This window comes from Myotis davidii, unplaced genomic scaffold (assembly GCF_000327345.1).
Source record: "Myotis davidii unplaced genomic scaffold, ASM32734v1 scaffold1786, whole genome shotgun sequence".
NCBI lineage: Eukaryota > Metazoa > Chordata > Mammalia > Chiroptera > Vespertilionidae > Myotis > Myotis davidii.
In genome coordinates this window covers 171,561-176,856 of record NW_006297147.1, presented here as the reverse complement: position 1 = coordinate 176,856, position 5,296 = coordinate 171,561, and positions in this window count along the sequence as shown.

The window sequence follows — 5,296 nt, the reverse complement described above, 5'->3', positions numbered from 1 at the left end:
CCCCGCGGGGCTCCGGGAGGTGGGGGCCGCGTGGGTGCCGCCGCGCGGGGGTGTCGGGTCCGGGTTTGAGGATGAAAACGGGGCTGTGCCCAGAGTCTCCTGAGGCGGAAGCTGTGGTCGCCCAGGACCCCGGGCTGGTGGGCGGCTTGAGGTTCATTCCTCGGCTGGACACAGTGACAAGTGCGGTCGTGGCCATTTCAAAAGTTGTATTTCCATTTTTTGTTTTTGTTTTTTTTTTAATAAGAAACATCTATGTGGGCCCTAACCAGTTTGGCTCAGTGGATAGAGCATCGGCCTGCGGACTCAAGGGTCCCGGGTTCGATTCCAGCCAAGGGCATGTACCTGGGTTGCGGGCACATCCCCAGTACGGAGTGTGCAGGGGGCAGCTGATGGATGTTTCGCTCTCATCGATGTTTCTAACTCTCTATCCCTCTCCCTTCCTCTCTGTAAAAAATCAATAAAGGATTTTTTTTTTAAAAAAAAGAAAAGAAACGTCTATGTGAGGGAGACATCGATTGGACCAGGGCCAGGAATTGAGATGGAAACCCTTCAGTCGTGGGCCACACTCTACCCACTGAGCCAAACCCGCTAGGGCAGCGGTTCTCAACCTTCCTAATGCCGCCACCCTTCAATATAGTTCCTCATGTTGTGGTGACCCCCAACCATACAATTATTTTCTTTGCCACTTCCTCACTGTGATGTTGCCACTGTTATGAATCGACATGTAAATGTCTGATATGCAGGATGTATTTTCATGGTTACAAATTGAACATAATGAAAGCATAGTGATTAACCACAAAAACAATGTAATTATAGATGTGTTTTCCGATGGTCTTAGGCGACCCCTGTGAAAGGGTCGTTCGACCCCCAAAGGGGTCACGATCCACAGGTTGAAAACCGATGCGCTAGGGCAAAAGACATTTTTTTAGTCTTAAACAATACTATAAACAGTTTTGTTTGTGTTTTTTAAGATACATTTTGATTTTTTTACAGAGAAGAAGGGAGGGAGATATTTTATGACAGGTGACCTGTTTTACACAGCTGATCGATGTTTCTCTGTCATCAATGTTTCTAACTATCCCTCTATATTTTGGATATAAGGCCGTTTTCCTGCTGTTGATGAACGTGTGTCGTTCGCAGTTGGGCTGGTTATGGACACGCTGCTGTGGGCATTCTTGTCCGTGTGTCCCGGCGCGATGTGCCCTTACTGTGGCGGGTACGTGGCTTAGATGTGAACCGTAGAGAAGGTAGCGGACTGAGTCCAGGCAAGTAGTTAGAAGCCCTGTTTTTCAGCTCAGGGGTTGGCTAAGTGCAGTGGAGAGAGGAACCCAGCCTCACCCACAGGTCATTCATTCATCGTTTGGGGCGGCTTTTGAGCTACAGACGCAGAACTGAGTCCTGTGACGGAGACCTGTGGTCCTCAAAGCTGAAAATCAGTGGCTAATGCTTTGCAGAAAATGTTTGCCAACATATCTCTCTCTCTCTCTCTCTCTCTCTCTATCTCTCTCTCTCTCTCTCTCTCTCTGCTAACAGCCTCTCCGTTTTATTTAATATGCATCCCTCTGCTAAGGTAGCCTGTATCCCTGTGTGTGAATTAAGTCATGCTTCATCTTAGTCCCCTGTGGTGGTTGCAATTCCCATCGCTAGTGGTTGATTTAAATAATTCATTGAATCACTTTTTCCGTGTTTGATAAAGTACTGTCTCAATGTAACCTTAATTTTCTACCCGACTTTCTCATGTCTGTAATTCACTAGAGGCCCGATGCACGAAATTCATGCAAGGGGCTTGGCCCCACCACCGCCCTGTGGCTGCCTCTGCCCCCACCAAGGCCACGGGCTTTGTCCATGTCCGGTCTAATTACCATATTACGCTTTTATTATTAAAGATTCTGTTCTCATAGCATTGGCTCTTCAATACAAAAATAGGAAATCGGGGTTCTGGTGGAAATCTGTCCTGTTGCCTATCCAGAAAATTCACCCGCTGCAGTGACAGGAGTTAGCAGTTTCTACGATTTTAGGGCAAAAAAATTAAAATTCATCCAGGATTTCAAATTTAATGACATAATAAAAATGTTTATAATGCCCTAGTCGGTTTGGCTCAGTGGATAGAGCATCGGCCTGCGAACTGAAGGGTCCCAGGCTTGATTCCGGCCAAGGGCACATGCCTGGGTTTTGGGCTCGGCCCCGGTAGGGGGTGTGCAGGAGGCAGCCGATCAGTGATTCTCTCTCATCATTGATGTTTCTATCTCTCTATCCCTCTCCCTTCCTCTCTAAAATCAATAATAAATATTTTTAAAAATGTTTATAGTAATGCCAGGTGAGCATGGCTCAGTGGTTAAGCATGGACCTATGAACCACGAGGTCAGGGTTTGATTCCTGGTCAAGGGCACATGCCCAGGTTGCAGGCTGGATCCCCAGTGTGGGCTGTGCAGGAAGCAACCGATCAGTGATTCTCCCTCGTTGATGTTTCTCTCTCTCTCTCTCCCCTTCCCCCTTCCTCTCTGAAATCAATAAAAATATATTTTAAAAACTTTATAGTATTGTTTAAGACTAAAAAAATGTCTTTTGCCCTAGTGGGTTTGGCTCGGTGGATAGAGTGTGGGCCCATACACTGAAGGGTTTCCATTTCAATTCTGGTCAAGGGCATGTACTTGGGTTGCAGGGTCAATCCCTGGCCCTGGTCCAATCGATGTCTCTCTGACATAGATTTTTCTATCTGTCTCTCCCCTTCCCTTCCACTCTTTCTAAAAATCAGTGGAAAAATACCCTCTGATGAGGATTAACAAAACCGAAAGTCTATTTAATATGTTTTATGGCCCCCATTAATTGGTTATATACTTTGCACCAGTTTTCTTTAGATCCATCTTAATACAAATGCATATGTTTTATTGATCTTTGTAAAAGACAAGCTTTTGAAGCCTAGCCAGTTAAGCTCAGTGGATAGAGCATCCGCCTGTGGATTGAAGGGTCCTTGATTCAGTTCTGGTCAAGGTCACATGTCAGGCTTGCAGGCTCAATCCCCAGTAAGGGGCGTGCAGGAGGCAGCCGATCAATGATTCTCTCTCATCATTGATATTTCTGTCTCCTTCTCTAAAAATAATAAAAAATGTATTTTAAAAAATCTAAAGTAAAAAGGACAAGGCTTTGGTATTATTGAGCTCTTCCATTGATTTGTTAATTTAAAAGATCTACAACTTAATCCGTATAAAAGCAATATTTACACACGCGTGTATTGTTCACATATATGTAAACCATAGGTAAATGTGTCGTGTATGGATATTATATGTACAAAAGGTGACCTATTTTACACATACGTGAAATATGGTAGGATATGTATATAAACAGTCATTGCCCCAGGTTAAGAAACAGAAGGCTGCGAGCACCCCAGTGTTGTTCTGCGAGCCCCAGTCTAATTCTGTTGCATTTTCACACACCCAGGTATTTACCACTTGCTCTTCATACCAAGCTCTTTTATGCTATTTTTTATACTTTTATCATATAATTAATAATACCTAATTTTTTTTTCTTTATCCTCACCCGAGGATATTTTTCCATTGATTTTAGAGAGAGGGAAAGACGGGGAGAAATATCGGTGTGAGAGAAACACATTCATTGGTAACCTACATGAGCCTCGATCAGGGCCAAGGCCAGGGAGGAGCCTGAAATCAAGGTACATGCCCTTGACTGGAAACGAACCCAGGACCCTTCGGTCCAAAGGCCAGTGCTAGGGCCATGCTTAATTTATTTTATTTTATTGATTTTATACAGAGAGGAAGGGAGAGGGATAGAGAGTTAGAAACATCAATGAGAAAGAAACATCGATCAGCTGCCTCTTGCGCACCTCCTACTGGGGATGTGCCTGCAATGCAGGTACATGCCCTTGACCGGAATCGAACCTGGGACCTTTCAGTCCGCAGGCCGACGCTCTATCCACTAAGCCAAACCGGTTTCGGCGGGATCTTAAAGTACTTCAACTTAATTTACCACCTTCCAATTTATTTACAATCTTGTATACTTTAAAATATATATATATTCTTCCCCTAGCCAGTTTGGCTCAGTGGATAGAGTGTCCGCCTGCGGACTGAAGGGTCACAGGTTTGATTTCAGTCAAGGGCACATGCCCGGGTTGCGGGCTGGGTCTCCAGTTGGGGGGCATGCAGGAGGCAGCTGATCAGTGGTTCTCTCATCAATGATGATTCTCTGTCATCATTGATGTTTCTATCTCTGCCTTCTCTGAAGTCAATAAAAAGATATTTATATAAGATATATAAGTATATATTTAAAATAATAACAATAAAATAAAAAGATATATGTATATATTCTTATTGATTTTGGAGAGGAAAGGAAAGGAGAGAGAGAGAGAGAGATAGAAACATCAATGATGAGAGAGAACCACTGATAGGCCACCTCCTGCACAGCCCCTACTAGGTCAACACTCAACCACTGAGCCACACTGACTTGGCAATCTTGTGAACTTTTCTTTATATTTAAAACCTCCTGCCGAACCAGTTTGGCTCAGTGGATAGACTGTCGGCCTGTGGACTCAAGGGTCCCAGGTTCGATTCCGGTCAAGGGCATGTACCTTGGTTACGGGCACATCCCCACTGGGGGGCGTGCAGGAGGCAGCTGGTCGATTTCTCTCATCGATGTTTCTCTCTATCCCTCTCCCTTCCTCTCTGTAAAAAATCAATAGAATATATTAAAAACAAAACAAAAAAAAAACCCTCCTAAGATATTAACATTTTTGCTTATGAGACAGAACTGAGGGCTTGCCCAGTGCACTGGGTTTCTACCTGAAATGTGTGCAGAAACGTTTGAAGAGGCATCTGAGCACACAAGCTTTGAAGGGAAACAGTGCCCAGACCCTCTCCGTCCACATGCTCTGCTCTGTGTTAGTGATTTTCCTGACGCTCACTGCTCCTCAGGCTGGTGCGGGCATGGATGTCATCTCCCAGGTCTCCTGTGACACGCACCCCACTTACCTCCACAGGATAAAGGAGTGCCGCCGCACAGGTGGGACCTAAGCCTCTCCTGGCCAGAAGGATACCTACTTCCTGACACCATCTGAAGGGACACTAACGATCCTGTGGCCTTGTGTGAGGTGAGTGCTCAGAGCAGTGTAGCATCGGGGCCCAGAGGAAGTGCACCATCCGTGGGATTCTCTCCTCCGTCCACAGGCCTGACTTCCCAGGATCAATAGAACCATGTGAAGCTGGAGGAGGCTCCAGGGTGGGTATCAGCATTTCCGTGACACCCCTGACTGCAGACGGATTTCTCTACAGAAACACAGAGCAGA